This window comes from Halichoerus grypus, chromosome 4 (genome assembly GCF_964656455.1).
Source record: "Halichoerus grypus chromosome 4, mHalGry1.hap1.1, whole genome shotgun sequence".
NCBI lineage: Eukaryota > Metazoa > Chordata > Mammalia > Carnivora > Phocidae > Halichoerus > Halichoerus grypus.
In genome coordinates this window covers 52350328-52364318 of record NC_135715.1, presented here as the reverse complement: position 1 = coordinate 52364318, position 13991 = coordinate 52350328, and the positions used below count along the sequence as shown (strand labels likewise).

Below are 13991 nucleotides of genomic sequence, written 5' to 3'. Positions count from 1 at the left end.
GGATATTTTTGGTCTGTTTCAAAACTAATATAGTATTTTTCTTTCCTTTCCCTAACTTACCAGTTGATACACCCTTCAGTCAAGCCCAAACTAAGTGTAGATCTTTTCCTGACTTGTCCCATCCTCGTTCCCTCCAAGTGGTTGACTTTATTACTAAAATCCAGGCCACCTGACAGAAAAAGAACACATTCGGCTTGCCTAAAAAATTATCCTACCCAAAACTACTTCATTACTTTTCTTTTTGCTTAAATATTTTATTTTTAAGGAATCTCTACACCCAATGTGGGGCTCAAACTTACAAGCCCGAAATCAAGAGGCACATGCTCCACCAACTGAGCCAGCCAGGCGCCCCCCTTCAATTACTTTTCAAAGGCGAGACAAAACAACAAATATCTACATGCTAAAAGCTTGAAACCCTTACCAAAAGGTTATAAAGACTAGTAAAAAATTCTGTTTTTCTGTCCCTGAAAATCAGTTTGCCAAGATGGAATGGGAGGGAACTTTTTAAATCTAGACCAGTCTGTTTTGCCCATTCTCAAAAAGACATTTCCTAAGTTTTTCACATTTTCTTCAAGTATGCAACAGAACTCCACTGCCTACTTATAAGTGGAAATTTCCCCTAAAAATGACCTATAATGTGTCACCTGATTTGATTTCTTTTTCCAGACAGTAAGTTCCTGGAATTAAAAAAAAAAAAAATTAAATGTACTATCCTCCTTCCAGCCTCTAAAGGTAAAGGAGGATTTCTTTAGATTCTAGATTTATCCCAGGAATTTAGAAGCTAAAGAAACTCTCTTCTGTGAGTTCAGGGTCTTCAGCAAGTCCCCTATCCTCAACAACTAAGAAATGTCACTAGCCTAGGAGTATACCTCTAGGCCTTTAGCAATAGCGCAGTTATCTGGGTACATTCACTAATCACTAGTTACCAGTTCAGCCTGGGAACCCATTTGTTCTGACTGCCTTAAATTCTTTAATCTCTCATAAACTGCTCTGTTACTCACAGCCACAACTAACAGTGAAATTCACTGTCAACCCTGGGTAGTTTTGCCAGAAGGTACATAAGAAAGTAAGAAAAACCACGGTATTACTTTAAAAAGATTCATTAAAATGCACTATTTTAACTGACACTAATCATTCTGGGAACTGTGCTGCCAATTACTCTAAAATCATAAACAAGACATTAAAACCATCGTTGCATTACTGAGTACCTTATATTTTGAGTACTCTAAATTTTCTATTTCCAGACATATCAAAATCAGTATCAATCAATATAACTACAATATCCCTAATATGGTGGGGAGAAGCTAAGGAAAGCTTACATGTTTTGCAACGGACTGAATAATTACGAAGCTGAAAAGAGAACCAGAATTTTTAACTCTGATTTGCACTAAAACCATTAGCTATATGTGTCAGCTGTATTTCTCAGCCTGAAATTTCCTTAACATCTTAAGCCTAAACCACCTCCAGTTTAATAAGATTTTAGAGGAGAGGGAGAGCAGAATTGCTACCAAGCTATATCACTGTCGTGGTTTAGATTCTACTGCCACTGCCATTTTACCAACGTTTTGAATACTTTGGTCACATCCACATATTTTCGTGTAAAGCAGAGTAGGTGCCTGGTATAATAAAAATCCATTCAGGATATGGATGGCCAGCATTTAAACCATTAACAACAAACAGCCTCAGAGAAAATTTGACAGCATTTCCAAACACCAACGCTCCCAGGAGCTGCTTGACGCCTTCCGTTTCTGCCATAAGATTTGGGTTGCGCCTGGTTCCATGGCTCTGGGGTTCTGACAGTGAAGGATGCTGCTCGGGGACAAAGTGCAACGTCCTCCTCCTCCTGCATAAGCTCCTGTGCGCGCACCACGAACACAAACTAAGCACACGCACCCTACGCACCGAAGAGATCCGGCTCTGAAGACCATCCTGGGGATGGAAACTGAGCTTGTCATTCAAAAGGGCTGCAACTCGGCCGCTACACTCTGGACCCCAGGAGACCCGTCTCGAGCCCGAGGACACCCCCTCCCCCCAAGCCCGGTGCCGCGGGCTTCCTTCCACCGCCCAGCTCCTCCCGCCCTCCTCCCACCGCCGTGCCAGGGCGCAGCTCTGGGCAGCCCCGAAATCAGAGCAGGGACTGCGGGCCGGCGGAGAGGCTGGGGCGCCCGAGCCCGGCCGCGCCATCCACCGCGGCCCCACACCACGCCGCCACCCCGGCCAACGCGCGGCTTATGTTGCGGGCGGATCCGCACCCGCCTCACCTGGGGGCCGCAGCCTCCGCAGCTCACAGGCATGTCACCGGCCCGCAACGACTAGTCGCGCGAGCCGCCGAGCAGGGGGCACCCCCTCCCGCACCGGCCCCCAGCCCTCCCCCCTCCCCGCCCCGCGGCCCGCCCCCGCCCCCGCCCTCCCCACCCCCGGCTTCCGCCGCCGCAGTTCCAGTCCGCAACACCACCTAGTCCCCACGCCTCCCACTCACTCTCGCGAGAGGGTGCGGCGCCTCTCGCGAGAAGAACTCTGTGACCAAGCCCGCGCAAAAGTGGGTGGGCTTTTAAAAAATGAAAGAAGGAGCAGGAAAAACCTTCCCACGTGCTCTGGGGCAGCTAGCGGATCGGCCCCGCGCATCACGTGACGTGCAGGCGGCCTCTCTATTGGCCAGAATCCGCTCAGCCGTGGGAGCTTTAAACTCCTGGCTGACCTACGAACCTGCGGCGAACGTCTTGCGCGCTCCGTTACCTTGGAAACGGTTTAACCCTTTCCTCTGGCAAAATACCCAAGCATTGGCTGGCTCTGCAGGTTTGGTTTCAGGTCCTTCTTCCTTTCTTTCAACCCCTTGGTCTTACCTCCTGGAGTCAGCTGGGCTTCTTCTTCGCCACAGGCTAGCTTTGCTGTCTTCCGATTGCCAGGGCTCTTCCCAAAGCGGCAGCCCCAGCAGATCTGACGGCCCAAGTCAGGCTCATCCTTTGGGGTGGCTCCGCCCCTTTTCCCCAGCATCTCTAGAGAGGACCACTCACAGCGCACCAGGCCGACGGCCCTATCCGAACCTCAACAATTAGCATCAAGGGATCTCCGGGCCCTAGTGCTCACCCTAACCAATTTACACGGTATCGGAACCAGGAAGTAAACTATTGGTCACTGAGAAACCAAGCCCTAGACGAAAAGCTAATGTGTGATTATTTACATTTAGAATCGGAAGGCCTAGACCAGTCAAGTTGCACAGTCTCCTCATGGACATCTATTCAAAGGTGGAAATACCTGGTAGATGAGAAAGACATTTTGAAGTTTATCCTCATTATGAATTTTGCACTCTTTGGGGGAGGGGGGACAGGGAACAACGGGTGCATTCATATGTTGATGTCTTCATTCAACAAAGTTTTGTTGAGCTACTACAAATGTCGGACACTACTCCAGGCCGTCGATTGAGCAGTGATGATGACAAATGAGTCTAGGTTCTAGGGTGCTTGTGGGGGAGGAGGGAAGAAAGAAAAAATGTTCGTGGGCGTCAAGCTCAATGCAAGGAAAATACAGTAAATGATGTGATGGTGATTGTGATTGGGTGGCTGCTTGAGGGGCGGACCTTTGGGGGAGACGCTTAAGCAATGATTTGCATAACAGGCATGCAAACATCGGAGAGAGCATTCCAGGCAAAGGAAACAGCTAATTCAGAGGCCTCAAGTTGAGTTTGAGGGGGAAAATACGAGAAAGTAAGAAGAAATAAGCTTGGAGAAGTAAACAAACATGGGCCACATCCTGCAAGACTTTGTAAGCTAAGACAGTAATTGAGAATATAAATGCAATGGAAATCATTGGAGAATTCTAAAGAGGGGAGAAACACCAATGCTTTACCCTTTTTTGTCTTTAAAGCTCTTCCCTGTAGAGATTGATTTTAAGGTCACAGAGGAAGCAAGGAGATTGAGGCTTGTAGTCCAAGACAGACACAATCCTGAAAGGCTTAATTTCCAATGACCTTGACATTGCTTTTCTAGAATCCATTAGGTCAGAGCCCTAGTGTTGTTTGCTGCCTTTTGTTAAAAACATCTGGATACATCTTCAGTTACTGCTATTTAATTACAATAAGAGAAATTAATGGAAATTTTTTTGTTACTTGGGAAAATGAATATCCCAAAAGGAAAGTCACATTTGATTTTTTCCCTCCACGTACACCACACAGATAACCACCTCTTCTGTCTATTCCTAAAGTCAGTTCTAAGAAAAAAAACAACATAAAGTGATGTTCAGTCCTGATATTTATTCCTAAGTATAAGATTTGAAAAGACAGAGGTTAAAGGCTAGAAAATGAAAATGTTTCACTAAAAGAAACAGAAATCAGGGGACAAATTCCAACCGGAAGACCTCTCATTAACTGGTAAAGCAACCAAATCAAGGTTCCTTATCATTCCTGAGTGTCAGCTTCCTCATACATAAAACAAGACAATTTAACTAGCCTACACACAGAGTGGTTAAGCCTGAATTACACTTTGGCATGCATGCACCAGTAAGACAGAAGCTGGAAAGGGAAATGAAATTTTTGTAAAATCTAGAAGTCAGCAGGAGTCAGCAGCGTGCGCAAGCGCACACACACACACACACACACCAGCTGAGGAAGTATGAAACTGGTTAATACAGATACCAGGAATGCTTCCCTAAGAAACCTTGGCCTTCTCAGAGTGTGAAAACGGAAGCATTGCCACCTGCCCAACCTCATATTCCGTGTAGCTATTTTGAACCTGAGTAGTATTTAATAAATAATGGTTCACATGTTCCTGATCAAGATTTAAGAAATAGAAAATGTTTAAAAGATCAGAGGCAACATTTTAAAGTTAAGCTAAGACTTTGATTTTAATGAAAATAAGATTTCAAGAAACATTTTGGGGTTACTTTTTAAAAGGAGAACTGCTAAAAAGAGAAAAGGCATTATTTTAGCAATTTAAGACCATTCTTTTAAAATGCTGGAAAAAATGGAGTGCTGTTTTGAGTGCTGTTTGCTGTCCTCATAATGATTAACTGAAACAGCTGCTTGGTACTGCTAATTTAGATGAACAATGGGCTCAACTCTGTCATTCTAACATGTATTAATAGAGCCATAGATCCTCCCAACTCACCCTAGCAAGACAGTCATTGTGGTCTCTTTTGCTCTACAACTATTTGGAGTACAATGAATATGAAGTGAGAAGAAATTTAAGATTGAGATCCATTTCTATAGATATCCCTAGTTCCTGGATTCTTTTTAAAATTATTTTCTGTTTTAACAGCTTTATTGAGATATAATCCACATACCATACAATTCACCCTTTTTAAAGTGTACAATTCAATATGTTTTGGTATATTCCCGGAGTTGTGCAATCATCACCAAAATTTAATTTTAGAACAGTTTTGTTCCCCCTAAAAGAAACTCTATACCCATTAGCAGTCAAACCCCACCTCATCCCCAGCCCTAAGCAACCACTAATCTACTTAATGTCTATACATTTGCCTATTCTGGACATTTCATATAAATGGAATTATACAATACGTAGTCATTGGTGTCTCCATTCACTTAGCATGATGTTTTCAAGGGTCATCCATGTAGCTTATGTCAGTATTTCATTTCCTTTTATTGCCAAATGATGATTCCATTGTATAGATATAGCACATTTTATTTATCCTTTTATCCTTTAATAGACATGTGGATTGTTTCCACTTTTTGGCTATTATGAATAATGCTGCTTTGAGCATTTGTGTACAAGCTTTGTGTGGATGTTGATCATTCTTTTTTAATACTTGAAAAATAAAATTTATCCAGTTTACAAAGTCCATATTTCCTTTCCTAGCACAACTACTTCACTCCTAGCTTTGTCTTTCTTGCCTGCTATTTGAGGTATGTGCTCTCTCCCCACAGGGCTGGGATTTCTACTCGGGCAGCTCCTATCTGACAGTGTCACTCCTGCTTAAAAGCTTTCAGTGGCATCTAATGATTCCACCCATGATCTACCTTACTCCCTTCTATTATTTCTCCCTCTCAGAAAGTCTTTCTTTCAGTTCCTCAAAATAGGGCCAGACCCTCCCTGCTTTGGAGGCTTCCCAGGAGGTTTTCCTTCAGTATCAGGTGTCTTCCTCTCTCCATCTCTGAGCCTCTGAATGCCTGTGAATCCTTCAGCATTCAGCTGTATTCTCATTTCCTTAAGAACTCTTGTCCTAACTCCCCAGATTAGGTAAGCTCCTCCCTATCTGGACTCTACTTTTTCTTCAATGCATTTATCAACTTATAATGATTATTATTTGTTTGATTATTTGGTCTTTCTCCTCTACTAGACTGTAGAATTCATGAGCAGGAACCACATCTGTTTTTACTTACACGTGCCTGGCACATAGCGTTACTCAATATCTATTCATAGGAAGGAAGGAAGAGGGAAGGAAGGAAAGGAAAGGAAACGAAAGGAAAGGAAAGGAAAAAAGGAAGAAGGGGAGCAAGGAAGGGAGGTATCTTCACAGCTTATTCTGTGCTCTATTTTTCTCTCCAATGCTAGTGTCCAAATAAATTTCTAGGCCCAAGATGGCACTGCTCCTGCCCAGGGTACCGCCTCAGCAAACCAAAACTTAACTTTCCTGTCTATGTAAATGCTCCACTAGAACAAAATTACAGTATATCTAGTCAGCCAATCCCCCAAAACCAAGCCAACTCTGGGCTCTATGCTTATTTCTTTGTTCTTTCTCAACTCTGAACAAAGTTGACTGTGTGGCCCCAGCCAATAAGATATTTTCTATTTTTCTTTTCCTTGTTCTTTTTTCTTTATTCTATAAAAGCTTCCTGACTTCTGCTCCATTTTGCAGTTCTCCAAAGGAGACTGTCCACTTAATGAAGTATGAAATAAAGTTTCTTTGTTATCACCTAAATTGTTTTCTTTAATCATTTTTTTAACCCTAAGAATCTTAGTAAAGTCTTGATAAATGTTATAAACCAAATCTGCCCTGTGGGCAGGGGAATTAATGGAAGGCCTGTTCTATGCCTGGGATGGTGTAGAAGGGTACACAAGTATCCCCTGCCCGTGCTCCCTATTGAAGGGGGTGTGGAGAGGGAAAACCAGTGGTGTCCTAAGGAGCCAAGGCAGCAGTATGACAAGTCAGAGGACACAGGCTCTGTCTAAGTGCACCTAAAATTGTACTGGGGAATGTCTCACATGTCCCCAGGGAACATTTTAGTGAGCTAATTTCTAGTAATCAAGTTGGTAGTGTCTCCTCCAAAGTAATTTTGCTATTTAATGGAAATGTTACTTTCATTTGTTTACATAGTCTAATGGAGCCAATACATTTGGGTTATATGCACATGAAAGAATTATGGCCCAGCAAGTTTGAAGGATTCGTTCTAGATCACATAGGGGCACCAAATGCCATAGTTTAGACTAAAATTAGCTGGTTGTCTGGTTCTATCAGTGGAACTAAGCAGACTACACAAAGCCAGCCTCTGGGCTTAATCCCCCTAATGACATTTCGACTACAAAGGCAGGCATCATCTTTCCCCAGGAGCTTTACACTAGCAATCTCTGACAGCCAGAAGCGGATTCCATGTCGCTTCCTGTTGGAAAACTTGAGGCTCCCTTTGGCCCACTCGCTGAATTCCTGTTTCCTGCCTGAGTGATGGCTCCAGCTGGCGGTTCTTGTAAGGGAGGGAAGTCCAGTCCTTTTTTTCACAATGCTCAGTTTTTGGATTTTGTTTTCTTTTTTGTGATGATAAATTCATACACACTCATTATGTAGAACACTGGAAAATACAGGAAAAGACAATGGAGCAGACCACCTTTTTTGGAGGATGCTTTACATTCATTATTTAATAAACGAATGTAAAACATTCTGGAAGTGGAAAAATGTGGACATTATCATTTAATTAGCCATTTAAACGTGTAAAAATGCTTTTTAAATTTAAAAGATAAAGTATCTCGGGGCGCCTGGGTGGCTCAGTCCTTAAGCATCTGCCTTTGGCTCAGGTCATGATCCCAGGGTCCTGGGATCAAGCCCCGCATCGGGCTCCCTTCTCGCCAGGAGGCCTGCTTCTCCCTCTCCCACTCCCCCTGCTTGTGTTCCCTCTCTCGCTGTGTCTCTCTCTGTCAAATAAATAAATAAAATCTTTTTAAAAAAGATAAAATATCTCATCATGCCTTTGTCTCAAAATATGTATATTATACCTCGCTCTGATGTACTTCCTAACTTACATACTTTACCAAATTCTTTTGTAGTGACTCTCTTGAAGGACAGAAGCATATCTCAGCCATTATAACATGATACCAAGTGATGGCTTCATATATTGCAGGTCTTCATTAAATGCTCAGTGACTTCTAAAATCACAACTATAATTATTAGCAAATAGTACAGATGATAATTCAGAAATACCACTCCAAATTAAAGACTTCTGAATTAGCAAAATAAATTTGAGTGCTATTATATCTCATACTCAAATAGAATGAGTCTTCTGATTTAAATCATCATAGTCATACATGCTTACTCCTTAAAAAAAGATATTAGATAACTCCCCCTGGATTAGGTATCTAAAGGGCAAGGGAAGTCCTTTGAATATTGTCATAAACTCATGACAAGATAAAACAGATCCTAGAACAAGTTGTTCCCAGGCCTATCATTCCTTGTTGCTTGGCTGCTTTGCTTTTCAAATGAAACATTAACATGAAGATAAGAACATCTTTATAAGTTAACTCACATGAAATTCAACAGAAATGTCCTCCTGTGATTAGATCTTTAAAAGGAGGTAATATTCAACGCCTGTGAAGCATGAATATTGCATGCCTACTTATGGTCCAGGAAGCATTAAACACTGTGGTAAAAATCTAGGCTGCAAAGTAGCAGAACTTTTAAGATACCTCGAATTCTTCCTAGGCTTTAGGGAATCCGTCTTCTATTCGGGCTTTTAGCCCTTAAACTATGCTAGAGATGTCTAGTTTAGCCCCATACTAATGTAGATTCCTATTTGTTTTGTATTTCCTGGGATCATCCTGGAACAAATTGGCTCCCCTTGCCCACAACGGAACTTGTGACATCAGCACGCAACCTTCTGCAGGTGCAGGACAGACTCGGGTTCCTCAGAGCCAATCCTCATGAGCTCCGAAGTAGCTGACTAGCTCTGGTTGCTGCTTCACTGGTCTGCATCATTTCACGGTTGGGACAATCTCCTTCCTCCGAAGGATGTGGCTACCAAAGTAGAGTAAATGCAACCTGAGGCCACATGAAAGCTAGGATGCTGTGCAGAACAAAAGAGGCGGTGGCCCCTCCCCTAAGCTTGTTGGGTCCACATCTGCATTCACCCACTGAAATGTGACCCGAGGGGAGGGGACCAGAAAATACAATAGGTAGAATTTAACCTGTCCAGATTTCACCTGGAGAAGGAAAAACTCACAAGGATATAATAAACTCAAGTTGAAAGGCTACAAAAAATGTCTTACGCTTCTGTTCTTCCAGAGGGAAGGGTGTGAATTTGGGTTCAAGTGTCAAGGGGGGAAATAATCAGCACTGCCTTAAAATGGAAAAAGTTATCTTTATAAACAGTGGGTATCAAATTTCTTAGCATCTATACAATTTTTTTTAAGAACTTGAATCTTTTTTTTTTTTTTAAGATCTTATTTATTCATTTGACAGAGAGAGACACAAGGAGAGAGGGAACATAAGCAGGGGGAGTGGGAGAGGGAGAAGCCAGCTCCCCGCCGAGCAGGGAGCCTGATGTGGGGCTCGATCCCAGGACCCTGGGATCATCACCTGAGCCAAAGGCAGACACTTAACGACTGAGCCACCCAGGCGCCCCTATGCAATTTATTTTTAAAATACCCTTTGAGAGCCCAAATTTATAAGGTCCTAATCTCTTACTTTTTCATATTCTGCTCCTACCTCTAAATTGATTTTAAATTCTTTCTTTTGAAAGTGTGTCCTTATCTCACATTTGATTATACAGGTTGCTATCCTTATCAGTTGCTGTAATAAGATTCTTACAAAGATCTTGTTATCTTGAAACATCATGCCTATAGGCAGGGTATGATGGGTGTAGCAAGATTCCTACAGAACTCCTGTTTAACAGTTTAATGGCCTATAATTTTCTCTTTCTCTCTTTCAGCTGCTCAGCAGCTACTTTGAAATTGCCATATAAACTCCTGATGAAAATAGGTGTGCAATAAAATAAAGTCTGATAAATTTTTGTGTCTGGTTTGAGGAAATGTCATTCTTTTATGGGAAACAGAAGTCAACATTTTACAAGGTGCTGCTTGGGTTTTAGTTTCAAATCCTGTGCCATTCAAACTTTAATATTTGCCTGCATTTTTTCATAACTTTTAAAATTATCATGAACATTTCTTGTTCCATTGTACTCTTTATGTAATTCTAAGAATTCTCAATTAACTTCCAGAAGGAACTAAAGTCCTCAGTTGAAGGCTGCTGAAATGTGCTGAAATTGTGTTATCCAATTTTTTAAGTTTAGTAGTAGTAGTAGTAGTAATCTCTACACCCAACATGGTACTCAAACTCATGACCTCAAGATCAAGAGTTGCATGCTCTTACAACTGAGCCAGCCAGGCACCCCTAGCCTATCTGATTCTTAATCATTCTTACCTCTCCACACCGGATCCACTGAAATGCCTGCATTTTGCCTGGTCTCTATAAGGTCAATGCTGCTTCCTACTACAGCATCCTCTCATTAAAACATGACTGGACAATGCCATTTTGTAAACAGACAACTCTTTCTGCAGAAATAACACTTGCTTCTTAGATACTGTACAGAATCCATATATCAATCCCTTCTGCCAGAACATGGCAAATGCTTCCTCTCCGTGTTTTCAATAATCTGATTCCCCACCTCCCTTGGGGACAGGGTTCTGTGACACCACAGTGTTCCATCCTCTGTTCCAGTTTGTATTGGACCTCTTGTCCCTCATCTGGAAATGGCAAATAATATATGAAAAGACCAAGTAAATCCTCTACTTGTCCTCAGAAAGAAGTCTCTCTCAAATCACCTGCATTTCATAGAAGATTATCTTGAATTTTGCCCTCTGTTCACTTGTTCACTTTGACCAATTTAAGGGTCTATTTTCCTTGACTCATGACTTTTTTTTTTTTAAGATTTATTTATTTATTTTAGGGAGAGAAAGAGAGAGAGAGAGTGAGAGCGTGGGTGGGGGAAGAGGCAGAGGGAGAGAGAGAATCCCAAGCAGATGCCCCACTGAGCATAGAGGCCCACATGGGGCTTGATCCTCCAACCCCTAGACCATGACCTGAGCTGAAATCAAGAGTCGGAGGTTCAACCAGCCAAGCCACCCAGGTGCCCTATTCCTTGACTCATGACTTTTGATAACTGCAGGTCAAAATTGAAAGTAATAGAATGTAATGATGTACAACTATACGCAAGAACAAATACCTGCTGGGAGATACCAAAGGCTCTCTGTGCCCCCTGCCAAGCATTCAGTTTCCCTGGGCCACTTTCATAATGGATTTCCTCACTAAGCTCCCTGCCTTTCAGTAATATAAAACCAACTTTACGGCAGTTCCAACAAGTGGCTGGCTTTTACTTCCACCTGTGACAGGAGCCACTGGGATATTCATGTTGGTCATCTTTTGCCTCCAAAAAGACATCAACAAGATTGCTCTGGTCTGGAGACTCCCCTGTATTTATATTCAGGGTGACTTTATATCCTATTTTTACCTGGTACAATCACATGCAATCCGGTATACTATGGTTTTTGCCCATTGTTAGCACCTCTTTTCTTTATCAAAAATATCTGTTTGGAAAATAAGTTATAATGACATTTATATCCTGCCTTAGACAGAATCTCTTCTTTACCTACCAGGTCAAAATAGGCCTATGCCGGGATACCACCCAGATGCTAGCTGGACAGAAAAAAACCAGCCAAACCCTAAAGCTATATCTTCAGCTCCACTTTTCCCACTACCAAGATAACTGGTTGTTTCTCCTTCCTAACTCATTTCTTTAAATGTCACCCACCCCTATCTCAGAATACCAAATGTGCATGAGCTACATTTTCTAAGGAACTTCTTGAGCTTTATCCTCTTCATCGGTGTTTGTGGTTATAGAATATGTGAAGAAATTTTAAGCCACAAAGGATAGCTAGCTGACAGGCTTTCTCAAGGAAGCTAGAGTGACCTCAAAAGGATATGTCAGCAGTGGACCCTGGGACACCCCTATAGCCTGTTACCAGTCTCAATAACATCTTAGTAACTTCTCTCCCTACAGACTTGCACCAAGCTGCATTGCACCCTTCTTACCTTCTCAGCATTAGAGCTATCGTATTGGTGACCTAGAAATTTAGCTCTTAAATGCGCTCAGATTCTACAGCTCTCAAATTCATCAGCCTCTCCTTCATTTTGCCCAATTCTCAGTTCAATTCAATCTCCTACTAACAAAGGATATTTAGAAATATATAGTTCATGTCATACTAAATTCATGGATGCACTGGAAAAAAAAAAAAACAGCAACAGTACTTCAGAAAATGAAATTCAATCAGAAGAGCCTGCCACCTCATCTCCACCTGCCATCTGGAGACCATGGCCACTGCTTTGCAGAGATGATGCAGAGACTTGTAATGCTGGGATTTCTACTGCCATCTGGTCCCTAGAAAAGTTCAGTCCCCTTAAAGGAGGTGGCATCACCTCCTATCCCCAAGGATCTGACTCCCCCTGAGAATTCTTGAAAAACATGTGGCAGGAAACCTTCATAGGATAAATTTCTCTAGACTGACTCTGCCTGGCTTCACCTATCATTTTGGCTTCTACACAGTCAGTTTGACAGCTGTGCCCCTTGAAGGCAGGCAGGGACTATGTCTTGTATATCGCTGATTTTTCCTGTCTGTCACAGATTTGGGCAATAAGCATCAATTGGGCAACAAACACATCTCTGCTGCTCCACTCTATCTTTTAATCCTCTTTTCATTTTCCTGCCTGAGGAATGGGGACAAAATAGCATTGAATGTCTGGGATCAGAGTCCATAGATTTGAAGATAATGGGGCTTCAGGTTGGGTGTGGTCCATTTGCTAAAGAAGCTAAATCAGACATGAGCTGTAGTAGTCTCTAAAAGGACAATAAACAGAAGGGTCCTGGGGAGAAGCAAGAAACCCTCCTAAGTAGAGCCAGAGAGAAGTCTTCAGATAGCAGAAGGGTCAAGCTGTTCAAAGGCAGAGCTATCCAGGAGACCTAAGGCAAAGCATTGCTTACAGATGTTGTATTTCACAAGGCAAGTAGCTTGGGAGTATGCCTTGGTGCGCACTTAAAGGACTCACGATGCCCTAGTGATCTCTAAGACAGAGGGTTATATTTCCAAGAAGTACTTTATCTCTAAGCTGAGGAGAGAAGGAAAGTAAAGAGAGACAGCTGTGTTCTAATAAATGGGTTTCTATTTTGAGGGTCTGGATCTCAAGAGTGTTTAATTTGATCAGTCTGACACAGGTTAGGAAGGAAGTCTGAAAGCTTAGCAAGTGCTGAGCGCTTTAAATTTTCATCGCCCTTAGCTGGGCTATCTATTACACTCATCCACTAGACTGGGACAGGTTTTAGGCAGCAGAGCTGGGTGGAAATCCAGCCTGGAGCTCAGAGTCTCATATCCAAAAAATAGTTCATGAATGCAGCAGGTGTCCAAAAATCCAACACCAAGTATAAGAGGTGATCCAAAAGGCAGACAAAATACAGCATCAGGGAATCTAGGCTCAGGAGACACTCAACAATCCAGGCTGACAACTGGCAAGCACTAAGAAAGTATATCAACAAATGAAATGGCCTCTATCCATATGGGTGTAAGAGTTGGGGGGACATCAGTTGGCGAAGAAAAATGGCCAAAACAAGGGAAGCCTCCAATCCCCAGTCAATACCTTAGTTACCAAGGACCTCAGGTCCAATGAAAGGAGAAGAATTATATCATATGAATAAGGAAACCAAATTATTAGATTTGGGCATAAGATCAGAGTCAACACAAGGATATTTTGTGTGCCTTAAAGAAATTTTGAAGTAAGGACAAATC

At 42.3% G+C, this 13991-nt stretch overlaps 1 protein-coding gene across 4 annotated transcripts in view; it reads right to left on the bottom strand.

The window, feature by feature from the left end:
* The window catches only part of AKAP11 (A-kinase anchoring protein 11), a 52300-nt gene extending 49314 nt beyond the window's left edge, over nucleotides 1-2986 (bottom strand). For 3 of the 4 annotated variants that reach the window (XM_036106979.2, XM_078070317.1, XM_078070318.1), the window contains exon 1: nucleotides 2262-2365. The gene's annotated coding sequence lies outside the window, so the exon portion shown is untranslated. Of the gene's footprint in view, nucleotides 1-2261; nucleotides 2366-2843 lie in introns of those variants that run through there. The other variant, XM_036106977.2, reaches the window with a different exon arrangement.
* Between the last annotated feature and the right edge of the window lie 11005 nt (nucleotides 2987-13991).